Source organism: Halichoerus grypus, chromosome 4, assembly GCF_964656455.1.
Source record: "Halichoerus grypus chromosome 4, mHalGry1.hap1.1, whole genome shotgun sequence".
NCBI classification, from domain to species: domain Eukaryota; kingdom Metazoa; phylum Chordata; class Mammalia; order Carnivora; family Phocidae; genus Halichoerus; species Halichoerus grypus.
Window position 1 is genome coordinate 81,015,853 of NC_135715.1, and position 13,985 is coordinate 81,029,837.

Genomic DNA, 13,985 nt, shown 5'->3' on the forward strand with positions numbered 1-13,985 from the left:
CCTGCAGGCACACCCGGGGCAAGGGTACTAGCCTCATAAACAAGAGGTGAGTTGAGAACTGCCTTCCGCTCCGGCCTGTTTCTCACTCCATTTCACGTATGGGACCCTTTCCCCGGGCTCTCAGACAGACACGAGCACTGTCAAATTCCTCTGGCTTCTGGAACGGCAATGTTAACTCAAGCGCAGTAACTCTATAGCATTGATTCTTGGTGTTAGTAGCCTGGGAACTAGGCTTCCAGGCACACAGGGTACAGCAGTGCTAATCTCCTCAAACAAGAGGGGAGTCGACAGCAGCCTTCCTTACAGGCCTGCTTCTCACTCCGAGTTACGTTTAGGTTCCATTTCTCATGCTTTCACAAAAACACACAACAGATGAAGTGCACGCTCAGGAAGGGCGATCTTTGCTGAGGCACGGGTCCTCCGCACTTTTGTTCCTTTCCGTTGGGTGGATGGCACTTAGGACTACACGCACACACGGGAGAGCCGATCTAGTTTCCCGAAACAAGAGTTGAGTCGATAGCTGCCTCCTGCGCATGCTTATTTCTGCCTCGGAATTCTGCTGGGACTCATTCCCCAGGTTTGCACTCAAGCAGAGTTGAAAATCCTGCCACCCTGTGGAGAGGCGAATGAGCTGAAGCTGGGATTCTTGACCGGCTTCTTTCTGCCAAAACAGTGTGGAGCACTTAGCATTCCTATGCACACATGGAGCAGTAGTGTTAGCTTCAGGTAACAAGAGCTGAGTCGAGAGGTGCCTTGTGGCCCGGACTTCTTCTCCCTCGGTCTCACGTAAGGAACCCGTTCCCCAGGCTCTCACCCACGGTAGCCTGGAAAGTGCTTCCTCACTCAGAGACGTGGATGGTAGCTAAAGCACGATTTCTCTACCGTGTTGTTTCTTCGAGTTAGAACGCTAGCTATTAGACTGCCATGCAAATGTGGGGCTGCCGTGCTAGCTTGGTCAAACACATGGGGAGTCGTGTTCTGCCTTTCGCAGGGGCCTGAGTCTCACTCGCAAAAAGCTTTGGACTCCCTTGCAGTGCTCTCACGCACGCACACCACAAAATGCTGCCACCCTCAGGAGCAGCTGTTTTACCTGCAGCACAGGCTCTCAACCGAGTTTTTCCTTCGAGTTAGGTGGCTGTGTTTAAGGCGGCACACACACCCTCTCGAATGGTACTAGCCCCATAACCAGGATGTGAGTTAAGAGCTGCCTTCTGTACCGGCCTGTCTCTCCCCGATATTACGATATTGAAACCGTCCCCAGGCTCTCAGCCACAGTACACCCTAAACTGCTCCGCCCACAGAGAGGTCGACGGTAGCTAAAGCACGGTTTCTCTACAGTGTTGTTTCTTCGAGTTAGAACGCTAGCTATTAGACTGCCATGCAAATGTGGGGCTGCCGTGCTAGCTTGGTCAAACACATGGGGAGTCGTGTTCTGCCTTTTGCTGGGGCCTGAGTCTCACTCGCAAAAAGCTTTGGACTCCCTTGCACTACTCTCACGCACGCACACAACAAAATGCTGCCACCCTCAGGAGCACCTGTTTTACCTGAAGCACAGGCTCTCAATCAAGTTTTCCTTCGAGTTAGGTGGCTGTGTTGAAGCCTGCACACACACCCTGGCGAACGGTACCAGCCCCATAACCATGATGTGTGTTGAGAGCTGCCTTCTGTACCGGCCTGCCTCTCCCCGATATTATGATATTGAAACTGTGCCCAGGCTCTCAGCCACAGTACACCCTAAACTGCTTCGCCCACAGAGAGGTCGACGGTAGCTAAAGCACGGTTTCTCTGCTGTGTAGTTTCTTCGAGTTAGAACGCTAGCTATTAGACTTCCATGCAAAAGTGGGGCTGCCATGCTAGCGTGATGAAACACACGGGGAGTCGTGTTCTGCCTTTCGCTGGGGCCTGAGTCTCGCTCGCAAAAAGCTTTGGACTTCCTTGCAGTGCTCTCACGCACGCACACAACAAAATGCTGCCACCCTCAGGAGCAGCTGTTTGACCTGACGCACAAGCTCTGAACCGAGATTTTCCTTCGAGTTAGGTGGCTGTGTTTACCCTGGGCAACGGTACTAGCCCCATACCCATGATGTGGGTTGAGAGCTGCCTTCTGTACCGGCCTGTCTCTCCCCCGATATTACGATATTGAAACCGTCCCCAGGCTCTCAGCCACAGTACACCCTAAACTGCTTCGCCCACAGAGAGGTCGACGGTAGCTAAAGCACGGTTTGTCTACAGTGTTGTTTGTTCGAGTTAGAAAGCTAGCTATTAGACTTCCATTCAAAAGTGGGGCCGCAGTAGTAGTTTCATGGAGCAAGTGGGGAGTCGTGTTCTGGCTTCTTCCGGGGCCTGGGTCTCACAAGGAAAATGGTTTTGGACTCACTTGCTGTGCACTCACGCATGCACACCACACAATGCGTCCACCCTGAGGCATGGCTCTTTTAGCCGAAGCAGGAATTCCCTACAGAGTTGTTCCTTTGAGTTAGGTGGTTGGCTTATGGCCTGCAGGCACACCCGGGGCAAGGGGACTAGCCTCATAAACAAGAGGTGAGTTGAGAGCTGCCTTCCGCACCGGCCTGTTTCTCACTCCATTTCACGTATGGGACCCTTTCCCCGGTCTCTCATACACGAGCACTATACAACTCCTGCGGCTTCAGGAACGGCAATGGTAGCTAAAGCGCGGTAAGGCTACAGCATTGATTCTTGGTGTTAGTAGCCTGGTAGGCGAATGAGCTGCAGCTGGGATTCTTTACAGACTTGTTTCTTCCCAGTCAGGGTCGAGCACATAGCATTCCAAGCACACATGGAGCAGTAGTCTTAGCTTCAGGTAGCAAGAGCTGAGTCCAGAGGTGCCTTCTGCCCGGACCTATTTCTCCCTTGGTTTCACGTATGGAACCCGTTCCCCAGGCTCTCAGCCACGGTACTCCGTGTAATGCTTCCTCCGTCTAGAGGTCGACGGTAGCTAAAGCACGGTTTCTCTACAGTGTTGTTTCTTCGAGTGAGAACACTAGCTGTTAGACTTCCATGCAAAAGTGGGGCTGCCGTGCTAGCGTGATGAAATACATGGGGAGTCGTGTTCTGCCTTCTGCTGGGGCCTGAGGCTCATTCACAAAAAGCTTTGGACTCCCTTGCAGTGCTCTCATGCACGCACACAACAAAATGCTTCCACCCTCAGGAGCGGCTCTTTTAGCTGAAGCATGGATTCTCCAGCGAGTTTTTCCTTCGAGTTAGGCAGTTTTCATGAAGCCTGCACACACACCCGGGGCAACGGTACTAGCCCCATAACCATGGTTTGAGTTGAGAGCTGCCTTCTCTCCGGCCTGTCTCTCCCTCGATTTCACGAAACGGAACCCGTCCCCAGGCTCTCACCCACCGTACACCCTAAACTGCTTCCTCCCACATAGAGGTCGTCGGTAGCTAAAGCACGGTTTCTCTTCAGTGTTGTTTCTCCGAGTTAGAACGCTTGCTATTAATGTCCACAATAGCCAAACTGTGGAAAGAGCCATGTCCACCAACAGATGAATGGATAAAGAAGAGGGGGTATATATATATATATACAATGGAATATTATGCAGCCATCAAAAGGAATGAGATCTTGCCATCTGCAACGACGTGGATGGAACTGGAGGGTATCATGCTGAGCGAAATAAGTCAAACCGAGAAAGACATGTATCATATGACCTCACTGATATGAGGAATTCTTAATCTCAGGAAACAAACTGAGGGTTGCTAGAGTGGGGGGTGGGGTGGGAGGGATGGGGTCACTGGGTGTTGGACACTGTGGAGGGTATGTGTTCTGGTAAGCGCTGTGAATTGTGCAAGACTGTTGAATCTCAGATCTGTACCTCTGAAACAAATAATGCAATATATGTTAAGAAAGAAAAAAAGAAGAAGAAGAATGTAGCAGGAGGGGAAGAATGAAGGGGGGAAAATCGGAGGGGGAGAAGAACCATGAGAGATGATGGACTCTGAAAAACAAACTGAGGGTTCTAGAGGGGAGGGGGCTGGGAGGATGGCTTAGCCTGGTGATGGGTATTGAGCAGGGCACGTTCTGCATGGAGCACTGGGTGTTATGCACAAACAATGAATCATGGAACACTATATCTAAAACTAATGATGTAATGTATGGGGATTAACATAACAATAAAAACATTAAATAATAATTAAAAAAAAGAACGCTTGCTATTAGACTTCCATGCAAAAGTGGGGCCGCAGTGCTAGCCTCAGGAAACAAGTGGGGAGTCATGTTCTGCCTTCTGCCGGGGCCTGAGTCCCACACGGAAAATGGGTCTGGACTCACTTGCAGTGCGCTCACGCATGCACACAGCAAAATGCGTCCACCCTCCGGCATGGCTACTTTAGCCGAAGCAGGAAATCTCTACAGAGTTGTTCCTTTGAGTTAGGTGGTTGGCTTTAGCCCTGCAGGCACACCCGGGGCAAGGGTACTAGCCTCATAAACAAGAGGTGAGTTGAGAACTGCCTTCCGCTCCGGCCTGTTTCTCACTCCATTTCACGTATGGGACCCTTTCCCCGGGCTCTCAGACAGACACGAGCACTGTCAAATTCCTCTGGCTTCAGGAACGGCAATGTTAACTCAAGCGCAGTAACTCTATAGCATTGATTCTTGGTGTTAGTAGCCTGGGAACTAGGCTTCCAGGCACACAGGGTACAGCAGTGCTAATCTCCTCAAACAAGAGGGGAGTCGACAGCAGCCTTCCTTCCAGGCCTGCTTCTCACTCCGAGTTACGTTTAGGTTCCATTTCTCATGCTTTCACAAAAACACACAACAGATGAAGTGCACGCTCAGGAAGGGCGATCTTTGCTGAGGCACGGGTCCTCCGCACTTTTGTTCCTTTCCGTTGGGTGGATGGCACTTAGGACTACACGCACACACGGGAGAGCCGATCTAGTTTCCCGAAACAAGAGTTGAGTCGATAGCTGCCTCCTGCCCATGCTTATTTCTGCCTCGGAATTCTGCTGGGACTCATTCCCCAGGTTTGCACTCAAGCAGAGTTGAAAATCCTGCCACCCTGTGGAGAGGCGAATGAGCTGAAGCTGGGATTCTTGACCGGCTTCTTTCTGCCAAAACAGTGTGGAGCACTTAGCATTCCTATGCACACATGGAGCAGTAGTGTTAGCTTCAGGTAACAAGAGCTGAGTCGAGAGGTGCCTTCTGGCCCGGACTTCTTCTCCCTCGGTCTCACGTAAGGAACCCGTTCCCCAGGCTCTCACCCACGGTAGCCTGGAAAGTGCTTCCTCCCTCAGAGACGTGGATGGTAGCTAAAGCACGATTTCTCTACCGTGTTGTTTCTTCGAGTTAGAACGCTAGCCATTAGACTGCCATGCAAATGTGGGGCTGCCGTGCTAGCTTGGTCAAACACGTGGGGAGTCGTGTTCTGCCTTTCGCAGGGGCCTGAGTCTCACTCGCAAAAAGCTTTGGACTCCCTTGCAGTGCTCTCACGCACGCACACCACAAAATGCTGCCACCCTCAGGAGCAGCTGTTTTACCTGCAGCACAGGCTCTCAACCGAGTTTTTCCTTCGAGTTAGGTGGCTGTGTTTAAGGCGGCGCACACACCCTCTTGAATGGTACTAGCCCCATAACCAGGATGTGAGTTAAGAGCTGCCTTCTGTACCGGCCTGTCTCTCCCCGATATTACGATATTGAAACCGTCCCCAGGCTCTCAGCCACAGTACACCCTAAACTGCTCCGCCCACAGAGAGGTCGACGGTAGCTAAAGCACGGTTTCTCTACAGTGTTGTTTCTTCGAGTTAGAACGCTAGCTATTAGACTGCCATGCAAATGTGGGGCTGCCGTGCTAGCTTGGTCAAACACATGGGGAGTCGTGTTCTGCCTTTTGCTGGGGCCTGAGTCTCACTCGCAAAAAGCTTTGGACTCCCTTGCACTACTCTCACGCACGCACACAACAAAATGCTGCCACCCTCAGGAGCACCTGTTTTACCTGAAGCACAGGCTCTCAATCAAGTTTTCCTTCGAGTTAGGTGGCTGTGTTGAAGCCTGCACACACACCCTGGCGAACGGTACCAGCCCCATAACCATGATGTGTGTTGAGAGCTGCCTTCTGTACCGGCCTGCCTCTCCCCGATATTATGATATTGAAACTGTGCCCAGGCTCTCAGCCACAGTACACCCTAAACTGCTTCGCCCACAGAGAGGTCGACGGTAGCTAAAGCACGGTTTCTCTGCTGTGTAGTTTCTTCGAGTTAGAACGCTAGCTATTAGACTTCCATGCAAAAGTGGGGCTGCCGTGCTAGCGTGATGAAACACACGGGGAGTCGTGTTCTGCCTTTCGCTGGGGCCTGAGTCTCGCTCGCAAAAAGCTTTGGACTTCCTTGCAGTGCTCTCACGCACGCACACAACAAAATGCTGCCACCCTCAGGAGCAGCTGTTTGACCTGACGCACAAGCTCTGAACCGAGATTTTCCTTCGAGTTAGGTGGCTGTGTTTACCCTGGGCAACGGTACTAGCCCCATACCCATGATGTGGGTTGAGAGCTGCCTTCTGTACCGGCCTGTCTCTCCCCCGATATTACGATATTGAAACCGTCCCCAGGCTCTCAGCCACAGTACACCCTAAACTGCTTCGCCCACAGAGAGGTCGACGGTAGCTAAAGCACGGTTTGTCTACAGTGTTGTTTGTTCGAGTTAGAAAGCTAGCTATTAGACTTCCATTCAAAAGTGGGGCCGCAGTAGTAGTTTCATGGAGCAAGTGGGGAGTCGTGTTCTGGCTTCTTCCGGGGCCTGGGTCTCACAAGGAAAATGGTTTTGGACTCACTTGCTGTGCACTCACGCATGCACACCACACAATGCGTCCACCCTGAGGCATGGCTCTTTTAGCCGAAGCAGGAATTCCCTACAGAGTTGTTCCTTTGAGTTAGGTGGTTGGCTTATGGCCTGCAGGCACACCCGGGGCAAGGGGACTAGCCTCATAAACAAGAGGTGAGTTGAGAGCTGCCTTCCGCACCGGCCTGTTTCTCACTCCATTTCACGTATGGGACCCTTTCCCCGGTCTCTCATACACGAGCACTATACAACTCCTGCGGCTTCAGGAACGGCAATGGTAGCTAAAGCGCGGTAAGGCTACAGCATTGATTCTTGGTGTTAGTAGCCTGGTAGGCGAATGAGCTGCAGCTGGGATTCTTTACAGACTTGTTTCTTCCCAGTCAGGGTCGAGCACATAGCATTCCAAGCACACATGGAGCAGTAGTCTTAGCTTCAGGTAGCAAGAGCTGAGTCCAGAGGTGCCTTCTGCCCGGACCTATTTCTCCCTTGGTTTCACGTATGGAACCCGTTCCCCAGGCTCTCAGCCACGGTACTCCGTGTAATGCTTCCTCCGTCTAGAGGTCGACGGTAGCTAAAGCACGGTTTCTCTACAGTGTTGTTTCTTCGAGTGAGAACACTAGCTGTTAGACTTCCATGCAAAAGTGGGGCTGCCGTGCTAGCGTGATGAAATACATGGGGAGTCGTGTTCTGCCTTCTGCTGGGGCCTGAGGCTCATTCACAAAAAGCTTTGGACTCCCTTGCAGTGCTCTCATGCACGCACACAACAAAATGCTTCCACCCTCAGGAGCGGCTCTTTTAGCTGAAGCATGGATTCTCCAGCGAGTTTTTCCTTCGAGTTAGGCAGTTTTCATGAAGCCTGCACACACACCCGGGGCAACGGTACTAGCCCCATAACCATGGTTTGAGTTGAGAGCTGCCTTCTCTCCGGCCTGTCTCTCCCTCGATTTCACGAAACGGAACCCGTCCCAGGCTCTCACCCACCGTACACCCTAAACTGCTTCCTCCCACATAGAGGTCGTCGGTAGCTAAAGCACGGTTTCTCTTCAGTGTTGTTTCTCCGAGTTAGAACGCTTGCTATTAATGTCCACAATAGCCAAACTGTGGAAAGAGCCATGTCCACCAACAGATGAATGGATAAAGAAGAGGGGGTATATATATATATATACAATGGAATATTATGCAGCCATCAAAAGGAATGAGATCTTGCCATCTGCAACGACGTGGATGGAACTGGAGGGTATCATGCTGAGCGAAATAAGTCAAACCGAGAAAGACATGTATCATATGACCTCACTGATATGAGGAATTCTTAATCTCAGGAAACAAACTGAGGGTTGCTAGAGTGGGGGGTGGGGTGGGAGGGATGGGGTCACTGGGTGTTGGACACTGTGGAGGGTATGTGTTCTGGTAAGCGCTGTGAATTGTGCAAGACTGTTGAATCTCAGATCTGTACCTCTGAAACAAATAATGCAATATATGTTAAGAAAGAAAAAAAGAAGAAGAAGAATGTAGCAGGAGGGGAAGAATGAAGGGGGGAAAATCGGAGGGGGAGAAGAACCATGAGAGATGATGGACTCTGAAAAACAAACTGAGGGTTCTAGAGGGGAGGGGGTTGGGAGGATGGCTTAGCCTGGTGATGGGTATTGAGCAGGGCACGTTCTGCATGGAGCACTGGGTGTTATGCACAAACAATGAATCATGGAACACTATATCTAAAACTAATGATGTAATGTATGGGGATTAACATAACAATAAAAACATTAAATAATAATTAAAAAAAAGAACGCTTGCTATTAGACTTCCATGCAAAAGTGGGGCCGCAGTGCTAGCCTCAGGAAACAAGTGGGGAGTCATGTTCTGCCTTCTGCCGGGGCCTGAGTCCCACACGGAAAATGGGTCTGGACTCACTTGCAGTGCGCTCACGCATGCACACAGCAAAATGCGTCCACCCTCCGGCATGGCTACTTTAGCCGAAGCAGGAAATCTCTACAGAGTTGTTCCTTTGAGTTAGGTGGTTGGCTTTAGCCCTGCAGGCACACCCGGGGCAAGGGTACTAGCCTCATAAACAAGAGGTGAGTTGAGAACTGCCTTCCGCTCCGGCCTGTTTCTCACTCCATTTCACGTATGGGACCCTTTCCCCGGGCTCTCAGACAGACACGAGCACTGTCAAATTCCTCTGGCTTCAGGAACGGCAATGTTAACTCAAGCGCAGTAACTCTATAGCATTGATTCTTGGTGTTAGTAGCCTGGGAACTAGGCTTCCAGGCACACAGGGTACAGCAGTGCTAATCTCCTCAAACAAGAGGGGAGTCGACAGCAGCCTTCCTTCCAGGCCTGCTTCTCACTCCGAGTTACGTTTAGGTTCCATTTCTCATGCTTTCACAAAAACACACAACAGATGAAGTGCACGCTCAGGAAGGGCGATCTTTGCTGAGGCACGGGTCCTCCGCACTTTTGTTCCTTTCCGTTGGGTGGATGGCACTTAGGACTACACGCACACACGGGAGAGCCGATCTAGTTTCCCGAAACAAGAGTTGAGTCGATAGCTGCCTCCTGCGCATGCTTATTTCTGCCTCGGAATTCTGCTGGGACTCATTCCCCAGGTTTGCACTCAAGCAGAGTTGAAAATCCTGCCACCCTGTGGAGAGGCGAATGAGCTGAAGCTGGGATTCTTGACCGGCTTCTTTCTGCCAAAACAGTGTGGAGCACTTAGCATTCCTATGCACACATGGAGCAGTAGTGTTAGCTTCAGGTAACAAGAGCTGAGTCGAGAGGTGCCTTCTGGCCCGGACTTCTTCTCCCTCGGTCTCACGTAAGGAACCCGTTCCCCAGGCTCTCACCCACGGTAGCCTGGAAAGTGCTTCCTCCCTCAGAGACGTGGATGGTAGCTAAAGCACGATTTCTCTACCGTGTTGTTTCTTCGAGTTAGAACGCTAGCCATTAGACTGCCATGCAAATGTGGGGCTGCCGTGCTAGCTTGGTCAAACACATGGGGAGTCGTGTTCTGCCTTTCGCAGGGGCCTGAGTCTCACTCGCAAAAAGCTTTGGACTCCCTTGCAGTGCTCTCACGCACGCACACCACAAAATGCTGCCACCCTCAGGAGCAGCTGTTTTACCTGCAGCACAGGCTCTCAACCGAGTTTTTCCTTCGAGTTAGGTGGCTGTGTTTAAGGCGGCGCACACACCCTCTCGAATGGTACTAGCCCCATAACCAGGATGTGAGTTAAGAGCTGCCTTCTGTACCGGCCTGTCTCTCCCCGATATTACGATATTGAAACCGTCCCCAGGCTCTCAGCCACAGTACACCCTAAACTGCTCCGCCCACAGAGAGGTCGACGGTAGCTAAAGCACGGTTTCTCTACAGTGTTGTTTCTTCGAGTTAGAACGCTAGCTATTAGACTGCCATGCAAATGTGGGGCTGCCGTGCTAGCTTGGTCAAACACATGGGGAGTCGTGTTCTGCCTTTTGCTGGGGCCTGAGTCTCACTCGCAAAAAGCTTTGGACTCCCTTGCACTACTCTCACGCACGCACACAACAAAATGCTGCCACCCTCAGGAGCACCTGTTTTACCTGAAGCACAGGCTCTCAATCAAGTTTTCCTTCGAGTTAGGTGGCTGTGTTGAAGCCTGCACACACACCCTGGCGAACGGTACCAGCCCCATAACCATGATGTGTGTTGAGAGCTGCCTTCTGTACCGGCCTGCCTCTCCCCGATATTATGATATTGAAACTGTGCCCAGGCTCTCAGCCACAGTACACCCTAAACTGCTTCGCCCACAGAGAGGTCGACGGTAGCTAAAGCACGGTTTCTCTGCTGTGTAGTTTCTTCGAGTTAGAACGCTAGCTATTAGACTTCCATGCAAAAGTGGGGCTGCCGTGCTAGCGTGATGAAACACACGGGGAGTCGTGTTCTGCCTTTCGCTGGGGCCTGAGTCTCGCTCGCAAAAAGCTTTGGACTTCCTTGCAGTGCTCTCACGCACGCACACAACAAAATGCTGCCACCCTCAGGAGCAGCTGTTTGACCTGACGCACAAGCTCTGAACCGAGATTTTCCTTCGAGTTAGGTGGCTGTGTTTACCCTGGGCAACGGTACTAGCCCCATACCCATGATGTGGGTTGAGAGCTGCCTTCTGTACCGGCCTGTCTCTCCCCCGATATTACGATATTGAAACCGTCCCCAGGCTCTCAGCCACAGTATACCCTAAACTGCTTCGCCCACAGAGAGGTCGACGGTAGCTAAAGCACGGTTTGTCTACAGTGTTGTTTGTTCGAGTTAGAAAGCTAGCTATTAGACTTCCATTCAAAAGTGGGGCCGCAGTAGTAGTTTCATGGAGCAAGTGGGGAGTCGTGTTCTGGCTTCTTCCGGGGCCTGGGTCTCACAAGGAAAATGGTTTTGGACTCACTTGCTGTGCACTCACGCATGCACACCACACAATGCGTCCACCCTGAGGCATGGCTCTTTTAGCCGAAGCAGGAATTCCCTACAGAGTTGTTCCTTTGAGTTAGGTGGTTGGCTTATGGCCTGCAGGCACACCCGGGGCAAGGGGACTAGCCTCATAAACAAGAGGTGAGTTGAGAGCTGCCTTCCGCACCGGCCTGTTTCTCACTCCATTTCACGTATGGGACCCTTTCCCCGGTCTCTCATACACGAGCACTATACAACTCCTGCGGCTTCAGGAACGGCAATGGTAGCTAAAGCGCGGTAAGGCTACAGCATTGATTCTTGGTGTTAGTAGCCTGGTAGGCGAATGAGCTGCAGCTGGGATTCTTTACAGACTTGTTTCTTCCCAGTCAGGGTCGAGCACATAGCATTCCAAGCACACATGGAGCAGTAGTCTTAGCTTCAGGTAGCAAGAGCTGAGTCCAGAGGTGCCTTCTGCCCGGACCTATTTCTCCCTTGGTTTCACGTATGGAACCCGTTCCCCAGGCTCTCAGCCACGGTACTCCGTGTAATGCTTCCTCCGTCTAGAGGTCGACGGTAGCTAAAGCACGGTTTCTCTACAGTGTTGTTTCTTCGAGTGAGAACACTAGCTGTTAGACTTCCATGCAAAAGTGGGGCTGCCGTGCTAGCGTGATGAAATACATGGGGAGTCGTGTTCTGCCTTCTGCTGGGGCCTGAGGCTCATTCACAAAAAGCTTTGGACTCCCTTGCAGTGCTCTCATGCACGCACACAACAAAATGCTTCCACCCTCAGGAGCGGCTCTTTTAGCTGAAGCATGGATTCTCCAGCGAGTTTTTCCTTCGAGTTAGGCAGTTTTCATGAAGCCTGCACACACACCCGGGGCAACGGTACTAGCCCCATAACCATGGTTTGAGTTGAGAGCTGCCTTCTCTCCGGCCTGTCTCTCCCTCGATTTCACGAAACGGAACCCGTCCCCAGGCTCTCACCCACCGTACACCCTAAACTGCTTCCTCCCACATAGAGGTCGTCGGTAGCTAAAGCACGGTTTCTCTTCAGTGTTGTTTCTCCGAGTTAGAACGCTTGCTATTAATGTCCACAATAGCCAAACTGTGGAAAGAGCCATGTCCACCAACAGATGAATGGATAAAGAAGAGGGGGTATATATATATATATACAATGGAATATTATGCAGCCATCAAAAGGAATGAGATCTTGCCATCTGCAACGACGTGGATGGAACTGGAGGGTATCATGCTGAGCGAAATAAGTCAAACCGAGAAAGACATGTATCATATGACCTCACTGATATGAGGAATTCTTAATCTCAGGAAACAAACTGAGGGTTGCTAGAGTGGGGGGTGGGGTGGGAGGGATGGGGTCACTGGGTGTTGGACACTGTGGAGGGTATGTGTTCTGGTAAGCGCTGTGAATTGTGCAAGACTGTTGAATCTCAGATCTGTACCTCTGAAACAAATAATGCAATATATGTTAAGAAAAAAAAAAAGAAGAAGAAGAATGTAGCAGGAGGGGAAGAATGAAGGGGGGAAAATCGGAGGGGGAGAAGAACCATGAGAGATGATGGACTCTGAAAAACAAACTGAGGGTTCTAGAGGAGAGGGGGCTGGGAGGATGGCTTAGCCTGGTGATGGGTATTGAGCAGGGCACGTTCTGCATGGAGCACTGGGTGTTATGCACAAACAATGAATCATGGAACACTATATCTAAAACTAATGATGTAATGTATGGGGATTAACATAACAATAAAAACATTAAATAATAATTAAAAAAAAGAACGCTTGCTATTAGACTTCCATGCAAAAGTGGGGCCGCAGTGCTAGCCTCAGGAAACAAGTGGGGAGTCATGTTCTGCCTTCTGCCGGGGCCTGAGTCCCACACGGAAAATGGGTCTGGACTCACTTGCAGTGCGCTCACGCATGCACACAGCAAAATGCGTCCACCCTCCGGCATGGCTACTTTAGCCGAAGCAGGAAATCTCTACAGAGTTGTTCCTTTGAGTTAGGTGGTTGGCTTTAGCCCTGCAGGCACACCCGGGGCAAGGGTACTAGCCTCATAAACAAGAGGTGAGTTGAGAACTGCCTTCCGCTCCGGCCTGTTTCTCACTCCATTTCACGTATGGGACCCTTTCCCCGGGCTCTCAGACAGACACGAGCACTGTCAAATTCCTCTGGCTTCAGGAACGGCAATGTTAACTCAAGCGCAGTAACTCTATAGCATTGATTCTTGGTGTTAGTAGCCTGGGAACTAGGCTTCCAGGCACACAGGGTACAGCAGTGCTAATCTCCTCAAACAAGAGGGGAGTCGACAGCAGCCTTCCTTCCAGGCCTGCTTCTCACTCCGAGTTACGTTTAGGTTCCATTTCTCATGCTTTCACAAAAACACACAACAGATGAAGTGCACGCTCAGGAAGGGCGATCTTTGCTGAGGCACGGGTCCTCCGCACTTTTGTTCCTTTCCGTTGGGTGGATGGCACTTAGGACTACACGCACACACGGGAGAGCCGATCTAGTTTCCCGAAACAAGAGTTGAGTCGATAGCTGCCTCCTGCGCATGCTTATTTCTGCCTCGGAATTCTGCTGGGACTCATTCCCCAGGTTTGCACTCAAGCAGAGTTGAAAATCCTGCCACCCTGTGGAGAGGCGAATGAGCTGAAGCTGGGATTCTTGACCGGCTTCTTTCTGCCAAAACAGTGTGGAGCACTTAGCATTCCTATGCACACATGGAGCAGTAGTGTTAGCTTCAGGTAACAAGAGCTGAGTCGAGAGGT